Source organism: Hemicordylus capensis, chromosome 3 (assembly GCF_027244095.1).
Source record: "Hemicordylus capensis ecotype Gifberg chromosome 3, rHemCap1.1.pri, whole genome shotgun sequence".
In the NCBI taxonomy this organism is placed as follows: domain Eukaryota; kingdom Metazoa; phylum Chordata; class Lepidosauria; order Squamata; family Cordylidae; genus Hemicordylus; species Hemicordylus capensis.
In genome coordinates, this window is record NC_069659.1 from 251,245 (window position 1) to 270,852 (window position 19,608).

At 51.2% G+C, this 19,608-nt stretch overlaps 2 long non-coding RNA genes across 3 annotated transcripts in view; both read right to left on the minus strand.

Annotated features, from left to right (window-relative positions):
* LOC128350851 (uncharacterized) overlaps window positions 1-10,657 on the minus strand; it is a 28,829-nt gene extending 18,172 nt beyond the window's left edge. The window contains exon 1 of one of the 2 annotated variants that reach the window (XR_008319472.1): window positions 10,203-10,657. This is a non-coding gene — a long non-coding RNA (uncharacterized LOC128350851). Of the gene's footprint in view, window positions 1-2,607; window positions 3,783-10,202 lie in introns of those variants that run through there. The other variant, XR_008319473.1, reaches the window with a different exon arrangement.
* Window positions 10,658-12,952: 2,295 nt separating this feature from the next.
* Window positions 12,953-15,747, minus strand: LOC128348905 (uncharacterized). The gene is made up of 3 exons (XR_008318421.1): window positions 15,620-15,747; window positions 14,825-14,900; window positions 12,953-14,558 (listed from the first exon to the last, which is right to left on the minus strand). It is a non-coding gene; the product is annotated as an uncharacterized LOC128348905 (long non-coding RNA).
* Between the last annotated feature and the right edge of the window lie 3,861 nt (window positions 15,748-19,608).

Below are 19,608 nucleotides of genomic sequence, written 5' to 3' on the forward strand. Positions count from 1 at the left end.
AGAAACTCTGAGGAGAAGGCATCATGACTGCTACATACATACAAAACAGAATGCACACAAAGCCAATAGGAACGACACCATATGAACGTTGGCATGGTCATAAGCCGTCCATGACACATTTGCATGTCTTTGGAAGCACAGCTTACCCATACATCCCAAAGGAAAAAAGGACTAAGTTAGGGGCTAGGGCCACAAAAGGGATTTTTGTAGGCTACTCAGCTCAATCCAAAGGCTACAGAATTCTGGATCCTGACACCAACAGGATAACCATAAGCAGAGCGGTGTATTTTGATGAGAATGAAAGAGCTACACCTTCAGAGGGGGCCTACACTGAAGTAAGCAACCAGACCAAGCACCCTGATGACTGGATTATGCTTCCTGATCTCAGAGGAATTGAGGAGGAGGAGACAGCAGATCCAGATCCAACCACGCTCGACACAGAGACCCCCAGAGATCCACCAGATGCACCCGAGGTAATGGAAGGGACCACAGAGGGTGAGGTGAGGCGATCAATGCGCTCAACCAGAGGTGTCCCAGCCCCAAGACTGTCCTACCTCGCAAGAATGGCAGAACAACCAGAACCCTCATCATGGGAGGAAATATCCCAGCTACCACAACCAGAAGCCCAGGAGTGGAAACAAGCTGCAATTGAAGAGCTTGAGGCTCTACAGAAAAACAAAACCTGGACATACCTCAAGGTAGGAAGGTTATAGGCTGCAAATGGGTTTTCAAACTCAAACATGATGCTGATGGTGAGATTCAGCGCTACAAAGCCAGATTAGTAGTGAAAGGATATTCACAACAATATGGAGAAGATTATGATGAAACATTTGCACCAGTGGTCAAACATACCACAGTAGGCACTCTGTTAAGTATAGTTTCTAGCAAAGGAATGCATGTTGAACACCTAGATGTGAAAACTGCATTCTTGCATGGTGAACTAGAAGAGGACATTTACATGGAACAACCACCAGGTTTCTTAGAGAAAAGCAAAGAGGACCTTGTATGCAAACTGCAAACGAGCATTTATGGTTTAAAACAGGCTGCCAGAGCATGGAACACAAAACTGAATGATATGCTGCTTCAAGCAAATTTCAAAAGAAGTGAAGCTGATCCTTGCCTGTACACGGAATTCATAGATGGCAAATGGACTAACATTTTGGTGTATGTTGATGATTTGAGTCTTGCCTATGAGAATCCAGATGACAGCAAGGAAATAATGCATTATCTGAACAGAGATGTGGAAGTCAAGCAACTTGGCAACATTGCACACTACTTGGGCATTCAAGTACAAAGAGAGAAAGATGGAAGTTTCCTCATCAACCAAGAACAGAAAATTAAAGACCTGATAAACTTGCTCAGACTGGAAAATGCGAATCCTACACCAACTCCAATGGAAGTGAACTACATAAAGCAAGAAGATCAAACTGAGCCACTAGCTGACAACCACAGATATCGTGAAGCATTAGGTAAGCTTCTATATACAGTATTAGTACACTCAGTAGGCCAAATATTAGTACAGCAGTTGGCTTATTTTGCAGAAAGACTGCATCACCAACAGTCAAGGACTGGAATGCAATTAAGAGACTTGTTAGGTACCTAAAGGGTACTGCACACTTTAAGCTCAAGCTGCCAGCTAACAGTCAACCAAAACTAGAATACAAAGATGCAGACTGGGGTGGAGACCTAACAGAAAGGAAATCCACCAGCGGTCACATAATTTTCTCTGGAGATGGAGTCGTAAGCTGGTCAAGCACCAAGCAAGACATAAACAGCATCATACTGTAAACCAATGAAGCAGAGTATGTATCAGCTGCATAGGGCTGTCACGAGATACAATGGCTGTGTCAACTACTGAAAGATCTAGGTACAGAGGTACCACAGCCCATACCAGTGTATGAAGACAACCAAAGCTGCATTCAACTCTCCAAACAAGAAGATGTAAAGAGGCTTACCAAACATATTGATATGAAGTACCATGTAGTGAGAAATCTGCAAAAGGATGGACTAATCAAGCTGATCTACTGCCCAACCAATGAAATGCTTGCAGATCTACTCACTAAGCCACTACCAAGAACTTGCTTTGAAAAGCTGAGAGAGAAAATGAATCTTGTGAACTGAGTCACGAGACATCGAGAGGGGGTGTTGGAAGTGAAGGACTTTGCGCTATCTCTTGTCTCAGACAGTAGCGGACAGACTAGTGAGTCAGAGGGCTAGAGAGTCAAGACATTGGTCATCCCTTCTCCACTGCTCTGCCATTATCCCTTTGGAATTTAGATTGCTAATCTCACGGACACTTCCTCCTTCCTCTCTCCCTTCGCTTCCTGTCCCTTCTACCTTGTAACATGCAAGCAAGCTCCTCTCCCGTGCACCATGTGTGCAGAGATGCAGAATCCATTTGCATCCAGCTAGCTAGATGGATTAGAGATCCTATCTCTCCACTTTCCTATCTAGAATGGAGTTCCTCAATAAATGCCTTATATATTGATTTGAAACTATGAACTGGCTCCAAGTCACTTTACTCTCAGCATACACGCATGCCTAACTAAACTACTGCTGTGTTGTGCCCCTGTGCACCCTGCTATCATGAGAAAGGGATTCTCTTACCAGAGAGAATTCTGCTGCCTGAGATGCCTCACTTCTTGTGGGTCGGCTTTGTTCTCCAGGAGAGTAACACATTCCTCGCGCCGGTGCTGAGGGCTAGCTGGCTCTGGCACCAATGCCTTCTGCTTGCTTTTCCACTCCTCCAGCTTGTCTTTCCAGAAGCCCAGCTCCCAGCAGAGCCGTTCGGGTTGCTCAGTCATGAGGGGCCTCCCCGCCCGCCTCCGGCACCAATCCACTCGCCCTTGGTGCCTATAGCGCCGCCGCGCCCTCCTGCATACAACCGTCTGACTGTCATCAGTGTTCGTGTAGGTGGTCGCCGAGCCCTCTGAACTCCTGTCCTCCTCCTCCTCCTCCTCCCCCACTCCCCCGTGGATGACTCAAGCAGGGAGGAGGAGGAGAAGCAGCCCTCCGGCCAAAGGTCCAAGTCCAAAGGAGAGCGCTGTGCCTCTCCATCCGCGCATCACTCCCATGAGCCAGCAAAGCACAGGGGTTCCTTTCTCCTCTGGGGACCTCAATGTCCTCCCTGTCTGCCAACATGCTCACCTCCTCTGCTACTTCCACGTCATCTGCTGCCACGGCCATGTCTGCATCGGATGCCCTCGCTCGGTCCGAGGAGGGGGTGGCCCCACGCATCTTTGAGCACTGAGCTCCTCTCTTCTGGCCACTGTCCAAACTCCTTCTCCCCCCCCCGCTGCCGCTCCTGTGGCCCCTTCTCCTCCATGCACTCCTGTGGTGGGGGGGGCCAGCAGGAATGGTGATGCCTCCCCTCCGCCCCTGTCCAGACGCACCAGTTGGCTGCCTCTGGTACTCCTGCCTCCTGCACCCCCTCACACTCTCGGCACCTCCGGTCACCCTCTCTAAGCCCAGGAAGAAGTCCTTGGGCAGGTGGCGGCGGATCCTGCCCGTGACTGGGCCCCTGTGGAAACACACCGCCGCCCTGTATTCTCCAGGCCAATCGCCCATCTCAGCCCACACTTTCTGAGGCGTGGTGAGCCCCTCCCTCTCCCTCTCCATGCTCATCTCCACACCTTCCGAGGGGATGCCCGTGGAACGCAGCGCCACTGTCACAGTCCTCGGGTCCACTGGCGACCTAGGAATCAAGTGGGAGCCCTCCAGCAGGTCCGGCCTCCGGTGATCGACAATCTTGGCCTGTGCCCAGAGGTGCTCCTGGGCCCCCCAGGCTCACATCCACCTCGGCAGAGCCGGGCTGCTGAATGATGCCCGCCCCGGGGAGGCGGGGAAGAGCCCAGCGCCTCCTCCACCCACGGAGGAAAGGCAAGCGGCTGGGGCTCTTGCGGGGTGGGGGGGGTGCCCCTCCTCGTGGCCTCCCTGTGCACCTCTCCCTCCTCCTCCGCTCCAGCCTTGCGCTCCACTGCACCGTAAGGAGGGGGTGGGTGAGGCTCCCTGCTTGCATCCTGGGAGCTCGCTTCTTCCCCTCCCGAAAGGGAGCCCAAGCCCTCCGCCCGCGGCGGGTCTTCTGGTCAATCCAGCCAAGTGGCCACTCTTTGCAAGTCCTCCTGCACCTCTTGAGCCCTGGCCAAATGGTCCCCCCCCCACGACCCCCTTGGGAGATGCCTGTTTGAGCAGCAGCAAAGTGACTCGCCGGCAGCGGGGCTTGTCGGAGCTGCCCGCTCTCCTCGGAGACCCTCCAGCTCCTGCGTTCCCTGGCACAGGTGCTGCTGCTGCTGCCCCTTTGGGGGCGCTGCTGGAGAAGTGCTTGGCTGCCCCTCGAGGGCTCTCGGCTGTCTCTGCAGCCTCACCACCGCCTGAGCCTTGATCTCTCTCTGCTGCCTCAACGCCTCCTGGAACCTCTCTGTGTCGGTCGGTGCCAAGATCGGGGGGGGGGGGACGGGGAGGGACACTCTCCCACCACACGGTGCTCCTCAGAACCGACGGGACTGCCGGGAGGACCCTAACCCTATGGAAACTGAAGACGCCGCTCCTTCTGGGGTGGACTCTGGCCCGGGAGGGACAGCTGCCGCCGCCTCCTCTGTCACTGTCACTGTCTCTGCCACGGTCTCTGTTATCAATGCTGGTACCTCTCCCTCCACTGGAGCGGATGGAGGGGGCAGAGGGGGACTCCCCCTCTCCTGCTGGACCTTCCTCACCCTCACTCGGGCCTCCCCCTTCCAATGAGGGGCTGCGGGGACATTTCGGGGGGGGTGACCAAAGGAGTGCCATGCTGCGCCCCTGTCTTACTCCCAGACAACTCCACCTCCACTTCTTCCATCTCCTGCGTGTCTGTCCTCCTCCTCAAGCATCAGGGGGCATTTGAAAATGGAAACAGCCCCCCCCCCCCGCGCAGCAAGACTTCCATCGGCACTGGTGCGGGCTCTGGATGCGTGTCCATCTCTGAGAGACTGCTCAGCTTGTTGGAAGACTACTCTGTGAAGAGCAGACACATCTGGGGGAAGTGAGCAAGCTTTTCTAAGCATCTAGCCCTTCCCTCCTTCAAACCAACAAACAGGAGCAGGGGAGATTTTCAGGGGCTGGTTTCTCTTTAAGGGATAAGTCCTAGTCTCTGTGTGTGGGTTTGTCCCTGCAAGGGGTAGAAATTGCAAGGGTTAGCTAACTCCAGTGTTTGTTGATTGTCCCTGCCTGGAGGGGATGAAATCAGATAGGGCTAGGGGAGGCCCCACATTCCTTTGACTCACATCCTGTGTCAGTTGGAAGACTACTCTCTACATAAGAGGTTTAGGGCCGAGAGCATAGCGAACAGGAGTAGCAAACAGGACATCGGAGTTTTGCAGGAGTTTAGAGGGAAGTGTGCGGGGGGAGCCTGGAACAAGCCCCAGTGATCACAAGGAGACTGGTGGAGAAGAGGACATAAGTACAAATCCCTTCCTCATATTCTTGGGAAAGGCTGCTTGGACAGTAAATACCTGACCATTACAGCTGAGACCTATCCTTCTAATAAGCTAAATACTGTAAATAGACAACAAAAACTCTCAATGGACCTTCCAATGGGCCTCCCCATGTACCCAGGGAGCTGTCACTCACTGCCCAACAGAACTCAGGAAGCCTCAGGGGGCCTCAAGGGGGGAGACTGAAAATAAGACGGCTAATATGATAATGCCCTTATACAAAACTATGGTGCAACCACACTTGGAGTACTGCATACAATTCTGGTCACATCATCTTTAAAAGGACATTGTAGAACTGGGAAAGGTGCAGAAGAGGTCAACCAAGATGATCAGGGGCCTAGAGCACCTTTCTCATGAGGCAAGACTACAACACCTGGAGCTATTTAGTTTAGAAAAAAAGACAACTGCGGGGGAGATATGTTAGAGGTCTTCAAAATCATGCATGGTGTGGAGAAAGAGAAATTCTTCTCCCTCTCCCATAACACTAGAACCAGGGGTCATCCCATGAAATGGATTGCCAAAAAATCTAGGACCAACAAACGGAAGTACTTTTTCCACACAACACAAACTCAGCTTGTGGAATTCTCTGCCACAAGATGTGGTGACAGCCAACAACCTGGATGGCTTCAAGAGGGTTAGGGTTAGATAACATCATGAAGGAGAGGTCTATCAGCTACTAGTCAGAGGGCTACAGGTCACCTCTGGCCTCAAAGGCAGGATGCCTCCGAGTCCCAGTTGCAGGGGAGTAACGGGGGGGGGGGGGACACGGCATGCCCTCAACTCCTGCCTGTAGGATTTCCAGCGGCATCTGGTGGGTCACTATGTGAAACAGGATGCTGGGCTAGATGGGCCTTCTTGGGCCTGATCCAGCAGGGCTGGTCTTATGGTTATAAAAATTCCATTGTGTAAAAGTTTGGGTAATACAATGGGTAAAGTTTGTTAAAGGGTTCCCGGTTTTAAACATTCCATTTGTAACAAACAGATTTACGTGGCAGGCACAGGAAACTCTTAACAGACATGTTGTTAGGGTGAATGTTGTAAGCACAACACCTAAGCCATTGAAACAACGTCTAGTTAAATCCAAACTATACAATGATAAATGTCAGGGGAAGGATTGTTCCATCTGTGAGGAGGGTGAAGGGTGATGCGAGGTGAAGGGGACACTGTATAAGACAGAATCTGTGGAATGTCCAGCATTTTATATTAGGGGGGAAGGAAGACGGTTGATGAAAATATATGAACAGCATTTGGCTGATTTGCAGCACAATAAAAATAAAACTAAAATGTGGGTGATGCACATGAGGGGAAAACATCAAGGAGAAGTAATACTGGCAGTTGAAAGGAATTTGAGATGTAAGAATAAAGCAGCAATGTTTATAGAGCAATTGCAACCAAATATTGAGGTAAAAGAGATGAAAGAATCCATGTCACTGAATTAACGAGGTTTGCTCATTTGTTTCTACTTTTGTATTTAAGGGTTAGGTGTTTCCTGCTGATATGTGTAAAAGAGCAACAATAAGGGTGTCTTATGAGTGAGTGAAAGGGATTGCCTGTGAGTGGACAGATGCTACAGAACTGAGCCAGACAGGCACTGCTTTGCGGTGGTTCCGCTCCTACCTCTTGGACAGATTCCAGATGGTGTCAGTTGGAGACCCTAACCGGCTCTTCAAAATCTGAGCTTAAGTATGGTGTCCCTCAAGGCTCCATACTTTCTCCAATGCTTTTTAACATCTACATGAAACTGCTGGGAGAGATCATCAGGGGATTTGGAGCTGGGTGTTACCAGTACGCTGACGACACCCAGATCTACTTCTGCATGTCAACTGCTTCAGGAGTTGGCATATCCTCCCTAAATGCCTGCCTGGAAGCAGTAATGGGCTGGATGAGGGAGAATAAACTGAAGCTGAATCCAGACGAGACGGAGGTACTTATTGTGCGGGGTCAGAACTCTAGAGACTATTTTGATCTGCCTGTTCTAGGTAGGGTCACACTTCCCCAAAAGGAACAGGTTTGGTGTCTGGGAGTACTTCTGGATCAACGTCTCTCCTTGGTTTCTCAGGCTGAGGTGAAGCCAGGGGTGCTTTCTATCAGCTCTGGCCGATACGCCAGCTGCGCCCATTTCTCGAGATCAATGACCTCAAAACAGTGGTACATTTGTTAGTAACCTCCAGACTTGACTTCTGTAATGCACTCTGTGTGGGGCAGCCTTTGTACGTAGTCCGGAAACTTCATTTGGTTCAGAATGCTGCCAATAGGTTTCTGGGCAAAATACAAAGTGCTAGTTATCCTATACCATAAAAGCCTTAAGCGTGCAGCCGTGCTGCCCGTGTCTTTTTGGGCCGTTCTGAGCATGCGCGGAGCGCATGCTCAGATCGGCCCAAAAAGACACGGCCGCCCAGACACCGACGGCCATCTTCTTTTGAATATTGTGAAGAACGTCTAAGGGCTAAAATGCCCTATTAAATTGCCCCTGCGGCTGCCGCCGCCAACCGTCCGCCCCCCCTACAAGCTTTAAACCCCCACCCCCACATTTAAGGGCCAAAACGGACCTTGAAAATGCCCCCGTGTTTTCTCCAAAACGGCCCCTAAAAATGGCCACACGGCTATCGCCGCCAACCGCCCGCCCAGCTGCCGAAACCTGCTTACCCCACACACAACTCTCATTCCCGGGAAAACGTCCTTAAATCGTTAGCCTAGCCAACGTAGCGAAGGAGAGAGGAGCTCGCATGCAGACCTCCTCACTCCTGAAAGCCTCTTCCTGTACTGGCGCTTTGGATAAAAAGGACGAAAGAGGTGTCCTTTTCGGTCAAAGCGGCAGTACGGGATGAGGCTTTAAGGAGTGGGGAGCTCGGCACGTGAGTTCCTCTCTCCTTCTCTACTAACTATGCCAGGACGTGGACCCGGGGAGAAGAGGTCTCGGCAGCTGGGAGGGTGGGCGGTGGCATTTTGAAGGGCCGTTTAAGCCCCTAAACGTAAGAGGGTGGTGGAAGGGAGGACTCAACCAGCTGGGAGGGCAAGCGGGCGGCGGAGGGAGGGACGTGACGCAGGGCAGAAGAGGTCTCGGCAGCTGGGAGGGCAGAAGCTGGGTTGCTGCCAACAGCCCCAGGGACATGTTCAAGGGCCGTTTTTGCCCTTACACGCGGGGCTTGGAGCTTAATGTGCACAAGACAGCTTGGTCAGCGGCAACAGCAGGAGGTGTATTTCAATTCGCCCTTTCAGCCCTTACATGTGGCGGGGGGGGGGGGGGAGGAGGACTCAGCCAGCTGTGAGGACCGACTGCCAGAACACACAGTTTCACAAGCACTGCAGCTTCCATTTCCTCACCCTTTCCCTGGCCAGCCAATCACATTCAGAGAAATCCCCCCCCCCTTCCAAGTACGGGCGGGAAAACAGCCTGGATAAATAGCAACTGCGCGCAGCAGCCCAGTTGACTAACGGTCTCCACTTTGTCACCGTTAGAGCAGCTTATTTCGAGAGCGAAACACAACACTTACTACAGGCACTTCATTGCCAAAATTTACTCAAAACATCCAGGAGCGGCTTTCTATTACTGAATTTCAACCAGATACTGCCAGGAGCCAAAACTCCCTGAAGGGAGTCAGCACACCGACCGGGAGGGAAGCCCTCAGAACCAGAAAAAATTCATTTCCACTCACAGTGGAATAAGCATTGATCTTTTATTTAGCAAGCTCAAAAAACAGAGCACCACACGTTGATTACTACTGTCACCAAATTGCCAAGAGATACTAACGGGTACCTTGATATTACACCAAACTCAAAAATCTCTGAGGGGAGACAGCACACCAACCTACACGGTAGCCCTCACAACCAGAGACAATTCCTTTCCACTCACAGAGAACTAACCTGCAATATTATTCTTAAAAAGCTGTGAAGTGAAAATTGATGACTGCACATTTAGTAGTTTAACACACACACCCCCCATAAAAAAGGCTGAAGGAAAAATAGGAGAAAGAGACAGATAGAGAAGGAGGACAGGAAACAGACTGCTTGAAAAATACAAAAAGAAAAGAAAAACCACACTGCTTTAAATTTAGACCAGCAGCTGCAGCAAGATAAATTGACAGACTAACACTGTGAGTCTCCTGCCATTACTCTTTAATGCAACAGGAACAGTGAGTATCTGTCACCATCCATCAAAAAAAGGAAAAATAAAAAAAAATATATATATATGCTGGGGTGCAGAAAAGATAAAGGATAAATTTTAAAAACAAAGATTTAGAAACCACTTCTCACTGCTGCTCTAGGGAGTAGATTCAAAACTCAGTACAAAGTGAACTCACTGCACAACATATTTTAATAGAAAATACTTCTCAACACTGCTTTTGGGATTATACCCACGATAGATAAGACAGTGAGAAAATTGCCTAAATTGAGGAGGAAAGCAGAAGGGGCACAACACTCCAACATTTCAGCAGCTGCAAACAGAGGGGGGGGGGGAAGGAATAAGAAAGACATACACAAAAGTTAGCCCTGAGAACTACCCAAAGAGTGGGAAAATTATAATTACACCAGAACCACTGACTTCGCCATACAGGCCATACTATAACGCAGCAGAGCGCAGATTACAAATTACTCCACCCTAAACCACTTTGGCATAAATCCTCATCCCACTGCTCAGGGAAAAAAGGGGTAGCCAGAGCCTGCTTCAGCAAGCAAGAGACATAGAAAACCAATATTATTCCTGATACCAGCAACCTGAAAAGAAGCACATACCTTAAACCAGAGTTAGAAGGAAATAAAACAAAAAACACAACCCTTGCTGTAGAGGAGATACAGATCAAACAAACATAACTACACAACCCTACTAGCGCCTGTTATTTTAACGGGCTTAAAAATACTAGTAACTTATAAAGCCGTAAACGGCTTAGGCCCTGGGTATTTAAGAGAGCGTCTTCTCCACTATGAGCCCCACCGCCCACTGAGGTCATCTGCGGAGGTCCGTCTCCAGTTACCGCCAACGCGTTTGGTGGCTACACAGAGACGGGCCTTCTTGGCTGCTGCCCCGAGATGCACTCCCTGCTGCGATACGATCCTCCCCATCTCTGGCAATTTTCAAAAAACACATCTCTTCAACCAGGCTTTCTCAGCTTTTTAAAACTTGTTTTTAAATTGTTCTGATTATTTAATTGTTGTTTTATGATGTTTTTAGTTGTTAATCATTGTTTTTATGCTTTATCATTTTTGTTTTAATTATTAACTGATTTTAATGGTGTTTTAATGTAAACCGCCCTGAGCCTTCTGGAAGGGCGGTATAAAAGTTTTAATAATAATTTAAAAATAATAAATAAATAAATAAGAGATGACATTCTAACAGTCCAGAAAAATCAAAGATTAACAAATCACCAGGGCGAGATGGCAAGAGCTCACATGTTGCCAACCTCCTTGCAAATATATATATAACTTATCCCTACAGTCAGACTCTGTACCAGAGGACTGGAAAGTAGCCAAGGTAACACAGATTTTCAAAAAGGAATCTGGGGGTGATCTGGGAAATTACAGGTCAGCTAGCTTAACATCTGTGCCAGGCAAATTGATGGAAAGCATTCTAATAAAAGCCCTGCTGGATCAGGCCCAAGGCCCAACCAGTCCAGCATCGTGTTTCACAGTGGCCCACCAGGTTATTTTAAGAATAAAATTGTTAAACATACAGGACAAACCCTGCTGAAAGAGAACCAGCATGGCTTCTGCAAAGGTAAATCTTGTCTCACAAACCTTTTGGAGTTCTTTGAGAGTATCAACAAGTGATACATTTGACATAGTCTACCTGGACTTCCAAAAAGCTTTCAACAAAGTTCCTCATCAAAGACTCCTGAGGAAACTTAGCAGTCATGGGATAAGGAGACAAACACATGTGTGGATTGCTCACTGGTTGAAGGACAGGAAACAGAGGATAGGTATGAATGGAGAGTTTTCACAATGGAGGGAAGTCAGAAGTGGGGTCCCCCAGGGCTCTGTACTGGGACCGGTGCTCAACTTGTTTATAAATGATCTAGAAGCAGGGGTAGCCAGTGAAGTGGCCAAATTTGCAGATGACACCCAACTATTTAGGGTAGTGATTGCAAAACTGATTTCAAGGCACTCCAAAAGGATCTCTCCAAACTATGTGAGTGGGTGACAAAATGGCAAATATGGTTCAATGCTGGCAAGTGTGAAGTGATGCTTATCCCAACTTCAAGTATATGTTGATGGGGCCTGAGCCGTCAGTGACTGTGCAGGAGAGGGATCTTGGGCTCATAGTAGACAGCTCGTTGAAAGTGTCGACTCAAAGCGCGGCAGCTGTGAAAAAGGCCGAAAATATAGTATGGCCCCATTCAGACTACCATGTACAGTTCTGGACACTATACCTCAAAGGACGTTATAGAACTGGAAAAGGTGCAGAAGAGGCAACCAAGATAAGGCATAAAACACATTCCTTACGAGACACAGCTATAGCATCTGGGGCTTTTTAGTTGAGAAACAAGGTGACTATGGGAAGACATGATAGAGGTCTATAAAATCATGTTGTCTGGCCAGAAAGACATGATATCCCTAAATGTTGCCAAGTTTGATTGATAGCAAAATTGGGCAACAAATACTAATTTCTGCGTAGCGGGTTCAGGTTGTGGAAAAGGGGCTCCAGTTCACTCTGTGCCGTATAGGTTGATACTGCTAGTTCCCATTCTAATTGTCCTGTTGCAGGATGTTTACTCCCTTGTTCTCTATTTGCTGGTCTGACTGTATCAAGAAAGACTAATTGCTGAACAGATCCTCTGTCATAAGGCAAGTGCACTTTCAACATGATGGCAGCCTGGCATGATGCTGAATTTTGTGCATAACTTTGGGCTATTTTGCAAATTTCAGAAACTCGAAAAACAAATGGCTAAGCAATACAGAAGGAATAGCAGTGGCAGGGAGAGTTCTCATGTTTTACGGCATGTCCACACACCCCAGGAAAGCACCATTCCAGAAACAATGGGTGTCTAGCCACATGCTTATTTGGGCTCACGAAGCGAAGGTATTTTTGCCATTTAGGCCTCCAAAATGGCTTACGCACCTCTGGGGGCACAGATTTTCCACTCAGACTAAACCAAAAGTCCCCCACAGCTCTGTGTTTGTGTCACTGAATAAACCAATTCCATAGTAAAACATGGGATTTGGGTGGCAGGGAACAACTCTGTTGGTGCAGGAGCACATCTCTCTCCTACACACACAAACACACACACACACACACACACACACTAGTGTGGGCAACTGAACCAAAGTTTGTGTGCGTACATGTACAGCGTTAATCAAGAAGATGGTTTCCTGTTATTTGGTGAGGACAGGACAATGGTATCGCCACCAGCAGCTGTTGCGGCCACTGTGCTTCTAGTACTTCAGAGGAGGATTTGCCACAGACTGTGCCTCTGGCATTTGACCTCTGAGATGATCTCCAAACATTTCCCAGTCGTGGAATCACAAACCACCCAGGTCCTCACTCAAAATCTCAATCAAGCAAGGTAGTTTATCTCAACAGACGTTTAGGAAACACCAACAATGACCTTTTGAAGACATGATGCATCCTTGACAATGTTTCTGACAGATGGAGGGAGGCAGCGGGTGGCCGGTGCCCAGCTCTTGGGAGCCACCATTGGCAGTGCTGAAGCAACACTCCACCCCCAGCAGTGGAGCGGCGTTTTCCACCGTAGCAGAAGGCCACAAGACGTCCCCATTCATGCTCTGCCTTGCCTTCAGGGTTTCCATTTGGCCAAGCAGAGCACCATAGGAGCCACGTTTCCAGAGACAGCCGTTTCCAACCTCCAAAGCTGTCAGACACAGGGTGGGCATCAGGTTCCGAAACTCACATTTAACATCTGCTTTTCCAGCAGCCAACACTGATTTAGTAGACATTGTAAACAAGTCATGAAATTGAAACCCGCAGCTCCAAAGAGGAAGGGATCAACTAACAGGAGGAAAGCTAAACAAGCACAGGGAAATAGTGGCCTTTCTGCTAGAACAGGTGCAGAGAAGGGATCTCTCCGATGGAACAAATGGACCTAGATGTGGAGGAAGCCCAGGCCTGCCTTCCATTTCCCCCTCACTCAGCTCTTGAGCCAGGCTCCTTCAAGCGGGCAGCTTGGACCATCTGTTATCGTGCACCACTCACTGGGCTCTCATTGCAACAGGCGTGTTTATGGCCAAGTTCTCTCACAAAGAGCAAATGACCTGGCAACCCCCTACCTGGACCGTATGACTTCAGGCGGGGGCTCACATGATCAAATATTCCTCCAGACCAAAATTCCTGCCATCCAGAGAACCAGCCTGTCAGGCTAGATTCCTTCTCTGCGACACCTCATTCTGAGCAGGGATTTTCTTTTCTAACGAAGGACTGCTCAATCACGCAAGCGTCAGAAGCAGCACAGTCCAGACACAAGCCTGCCGCCTCAGCTATGATCTGTGCGACCTGGACGGCCATGAACGGGATGTCCTCTCTCCGTTGCACGTCAGCATGTGCTGTGCAAAACAGCTGAGGCCTCCATGCCGAACGCCCTTTGGCAAGAGCCAGCGGGCTATCTTCAGACACCTAGATGAGGATTTCCTTGCAAAGCAGCACAGCCCGGAGCAAAGCTGGCTTCTCGGGGGTTTCCAGGGGAAAGACTACAGGGAGGGACTGGGACTGGTTAGCATTCAGAAGTGGCAGCAGCAGCAGCAGCAGCAGGGGGTCCCCGGGCAAGAGAGATTTGGCTAATACAAATGGCTTCAAGAGGAAGCGGGGAGGAGGAGGAGGAGGAGGAGGCGGCTGAGCTCCGGGAGCTGAGAAGTCAGATGGAACAGGCTTCCCGGAGACCAGCTCCTGGCTTCCTCTCAGGGCAGCTGCTAACATGCTCAACACTGAACAGAACAAAACAAACGAACATTGGCAAGTCCTGCAGCCTCCTGGCCCAAGCACAGTGTCGAGGGCTGGGCCTGACCCCGCTTGCAGCCAGCCAGCTCCCGCAGCCACCGCCAAGCCCTTCCAGGACCACCAGACGCCTCTCTGGACTGGAAGCCAAGAGCTGTTCTCTGGTCTGTGGCAGGCAGGTGCTTCCGATTATGTCCGGAGTTGGTAATCTAGGGCAGGAAAAGCAAGATGGGAGGAAGGGACTCTGAATGTCCCTTGAAGTCTCTGCTCCTCCCCCCCCCCGCTTTGGCTCCCCTGGATCTGCCCAGAGGGTCTAGACTGCACTCAGCACACCCCTGGGGGGCCTGCGAGGTGGAGGGAGGGGCAGCCGCTAAGCACCAGCTCTCTCCAGCCCCTTCCCACCCAAGAACAGCTCACCCGCCCCATGGCCCCTCCCTGGCAGCTTTCCAAGTCATGGGGAGGGGAAAGCACTTACCCCCGTTCTGGGTGATGTAGCGCACCCAAGGCAACGCCTGATAGCCACTCTTCTCAATGATCTTCAAGTAGCGGACCTGCAAGAAGGAAGGAGTTACCCTGATAGGGGACGGGGGCCAACGCCCTAAGCTGGAAAGGGGGGGATTCCCCCACTACACATAACGGTCCTCCTGGGTGGGGATCGGTGTTCCCCCTCACAGGGATGCCCAGATGTTGTTGACTACAGCTCCCAGAAGGCCCAGCTGCAATGGCTTTTGCTGGGGAATCATGGGAGTTGTAGTCATCAACATCTGGGAATCCCAGTGAGAGGGAACACTGGTGGGGGTGACTGGGGCCAGGGAGAACATAGGAAGCTGCCACATACTGAGTCAGACCATTGGTCTATCTAGCTCAGTATTGTCTTCACAGACTGGCAGCGGCTTCTCCAAGGTTGCAGGCAGCAATCTCTCTCACCCCCATCTTGGAGCTGCTGCCAGGGCGGGAACTTGGAACCTTCTGCTCTTCCCAGAGCAGCTCCATCCCCTAAGAGGCAAAAAATCTTACAATGCTCACACATCAGGTCTCCCATTCAGATGCAACCAGGGCAGACCCTGCTTAGCTATGGGGACAAGTCATGCTTGCTCCCACAAGACCAGCTCTCCTCTCCAGGAGAGACACCCTTCTACTGAAATGGAACCCGGAGCACTCCCAGTGGGGCTGGATCCCCTCTGCCACATTTAGCTTGGCTGTCAGTGATAAAACCCTGAAAAGGGGGGGTGGGGGTGGGGAGAAGGCCCAGAGGTCAAGAGACACCCACCTGGATCCCAGAGGTGGTGAAATAGGGGATTTCAAACTTCACACTGATGGGTGGCTTCCCCTCCTTGTCCTCAGCTTCCACACTGGGGAGTCCGAAGTGGGCCCGCATCAGGTACTCCTTCCCACCCTGCAGGCAGCAGAGGGAGGGGGGAGGTCAGTCCCTGCATCCCTCATCCAACTCTCAGACAGGACACACCTCTGCGCAAGAAGCAGCAATTTCCCGAGAGCAGGTCACAGCACACATCAAATGTGGTCTCTAAGTCGGCTCAAAAATGAAAGATTTTGTCTGTCTCTTAGAAGCATCACAGTGGTCAACCACTAGTTCCAGGTCCAAGGTCAGGAAAGGAGGGGACCAGATTAGTCCTCTCATGACCCTAAACAACTCAGCTGACTGTGGATCGTGTCCACTGCCCTATTGAGTTCATTGTTCCAAACCTCCACCAGGGCATCAACAGGATCAATCCTAAAGCCAGCAGAACCAACCCTAAAACCTTCTAAAGTTTCTTGGAATTCTAGTGGATCCAATAGTCTTCTCGGGCGGATCATCCCAACAGGTCCTTCACTCCTCCAGAGGTGGACTGTGACTGCAGACTGAACCTCAGCCAGATGGTGTTCCGTCCATGACAATGGGGAAGTCACAGGAGCCCCCACCGGGGAACGCCTCCCTGATCAGAGAGTGAAAGACTAAGTCTTTCCCAGGGCTTCATACTGTCTCCAATGTTGTTTAATATCTACATGAAACTGCTGGGAGAGATCATCAGGAGATTTGGTGCAGGGTGCTACCAGTATGCAGATGACACCCAAATCTATTTCTCCATGTCAGCATCACTGGGAGAGGGCATAACCTCCCTAAATGCCTACCTGGAGTCGGTGATGGGCTGGATGAGGGATAACAAACTGAGCCTGAATCTGGCTAAGACGGAGGTACTCATTGTCTGGGGTCGGAACTCGAGAGATGATTTTGATCTGCCTGTTCTGGATGGGGTCACACTTCCCCAGAAGGAACAGGTACGCAGTCTAGGGGTGCTTCTGGATCCGAGCCTTTCCCTGGTGTCCCAGGTTGAGGCAGTGGCCAGAAGTGCCTTCTATCAGCTTCGGCTGATACGCCAGCTGCGTCCGTTTCTTGAGGTGAACGACCTCAAAACAGGTTAGGGGCGGGGGGGGGGGGGGCGGATTTCTCAAGAGGTGATTGGTTGGCCGGGGAAAGGGTGAGGAAATGGCGGCTGCACTCCGCTCCATGAGCTGGGCTTGCAGGCAACTTGGCTTGTGCTTTTGCAACGGTGTGTTCTGGCAGCCCGTCCTCCCGGCTGGCTGAGTCCTCCTCCCCCCCCCCCGCCATGTTAAAGGGCTGGAAGGGCCCATTGAAATGCCCCCGCGGCTGTTGCCGCCAACCGGCAGCCCGCCCTCCCAGCTGAGGGCCCAAACGGCCCAGGAACATGCCCCCGCGGCTGCCGCTGGCAAACAACTGCCCGCCCTCCCAGCTGCCGAGACCTTTTCTGCCCGTGGCCACGTCCTTTGTTCGACTGCATGAGCAACGTAGAGGAGGAGAGAGGCGCTCGCTTGCAGAGCTGCTCACTCCTTAAAGCCTCTTTCCGTCCTGGCGCTTTGGCCGCAAAGGACGCCTATTGCGAGTCTATCTGCAAGCGAGCGCCTCTCTCCTTCTCTGCGTTGCTCATGCAATCGATTAACGGACGTGGCCTCGGGCAGAAGCGATCTGGCATGGGTGAGGAGGTCTCGGCAGCTGGGGGGGCGGGCGGTTGGCGGCGGCAGCCGCGGGGGCATTTTCATGGGCCTTTTTGGCCCTTAAACGTGGGGCTTGGGGTTTCTTGTGCAAATTTCAGCTTGGAGGGCGGGCGGCCATTCGGCGGCGGTGGCCGAGGGGCCATTTAAATGAGCCGCTTTGGTCTGCCCTTACAATCAACACGGTCTGTCCTTAAATTTTGGTAAAGAGGGCCGCCTGTGTCTGGGCGGCCGTCTCTTTTTCGGCAGTACTGAGCATGCGCTCCGTGCATGCTCAGAACAGCCGGAAAAGACACGGGCGCACGGGATCACGCTGAAGCCTTTTATTATATAGGATATCCTGCTCTTCCTCCAAGGAGCCCAGAGCGGTGGACTACATACTTGAGTTTCTCTTTCACAACAACCCTGCAAGGTAGGTTAGGCTGAGAGAGAGAAGCGACTGGCCCAGAGTCACATCCAGCAAGTCTCATGGCTGAATGGGGATTCGAACTCGGGTCTCCCCGTCCCGAGTCCAGCACTCCAACCGCTACACCGTGCTGGCTCTTTTGCCAATCAGCACCTGGGTTATGCACTGGGCAGCTAGAGGGGAAGGAAGCGAAGGTCAGTAGGCAGAGGGAAATTGGAGTGGGGCAGCCCAGGGAAATCCATGCAGGCCCAAGGCTGAGTGGTTCGGAGCCGCTTCCGGTCTGTGCCCCTTGGCAAGAAAGAAAGAACAGAGAGCAAAAGCCCGGTCAACTTCCCAGTGGCCCGTCAGCTGCCACTATCGAGGCTCAACTTTGCAAACCTTGGCGGAAAGAGAAGATCCGTGTGTGCCGCTGATCCTGGGTGTGTTGAAGCCGTGTCGGGTTCATGGTTCGAGATCAGCCTTCAACTGGTGGCAGCCTACCTTGCAGGAGTGGCGTGCTCCCCAAGTGGGATCAGAGCAATCTCTCGACTGAAGGTAGATCCCCGGGGAACATCATTATTAACGTCCCCCCACCTCTGGTCTGCCACAACCCGGAAAATGAGTAAATAAATGTATTCAAGACTGCTAAAAAGGGGAAGAACTGATATTGCAGTAATTCGAGGAAAGACGCAGGACAGCAGGGGAGGTGAAAGGGAGCAGGCCAAGAGACCCTGAAGGAATCAGGGAATCAGGGAATAAAGGAGTCTCCCCCAGCAAATTGGAGAACATGTAGAGCGGGAAGAGGGCACTGGCATTCAGGACCGGTGTCCACCCCAAGACAACACCTCTCCCCCAACAAGGGTGCAAAGAAACAGAATAGTTTAGAAGAGATGAGGAGAGGGAAAAAGAGAGAAAGGGGAGCCCCTGGTGGCAAAGAAGAGTCACAGAACAGAACAGAACAGCCAAAGGAGTGCAAAAACCTCAATGGTTAGAAACTCATGTCATCCCTGGCCAAATACACTTGTAGCAGGGAGGTTAGGACCAGGAGAAGTGAGAGGAGCAGTTAGAAGGGGCACGGTTGGCAGAGCTGAGAGAGGGAGAAAGTGGAGTGCAGGGACCCTCTGCCCAGACCCACGGCCGCCTTCAAGACCCCAACACAGGGTCTGGCGAGCAGTGGTCTGGAGCACAGAGGGGCGCAGTTTGAGACACAGCTGGGACAGCAGAGAGGTCTTTGGGGACAGGGCTCAAGTGGGAGGAACACAGGAGCAGGAGGAGGAGGAGGAGGACCCTCTGCCCAGACCCACGGCCGCCTCCAAGACCCCAACACAGGGTCTGGCGAGCAGTGGTCTGGAGCACAGAGGGGCGCAGTTTGAGACACAGCTGGGACAGCAGAGAGGTCTTTGAGGACAGGGCTCAAGTGGGAGGAACACAAGAGAAGGAGCAGGAGGTGGAGGAGGAGGAACAGGACCCTCTGCCCAGACCCACGGCCGCCTCCAAAACCCTAATACATCATATGGCAGGCAGTGGACAGGAGCACTGAGGAGGGAGAAGTGACAGGAGCAGTGACAGGAGCAGTGGAAAGGAGCAGTGGAAAGGGGCGGTTTCAAAGACATGGTTGTACAGTTGACAGGAGGGGGGAAAGTTGCCTTGGGAAGGTGTCAAAGTATCGTGAAATATGTATGGTAAACAAACTCCACGCGCCCATCTCCCCTTTATTTAAGCCGGGGTACCTGGGCGTGGTAAGGTTTAATAAAAATATCGAATACAGGAAAAAAGAGTTTGTGTTTGCTGTTTGTGGATTCGCCGTGGGTGCAAAGAAATACAAGTAGGCTGTGTGAAAACACGGCTGGGGAAGGGGCGATCGA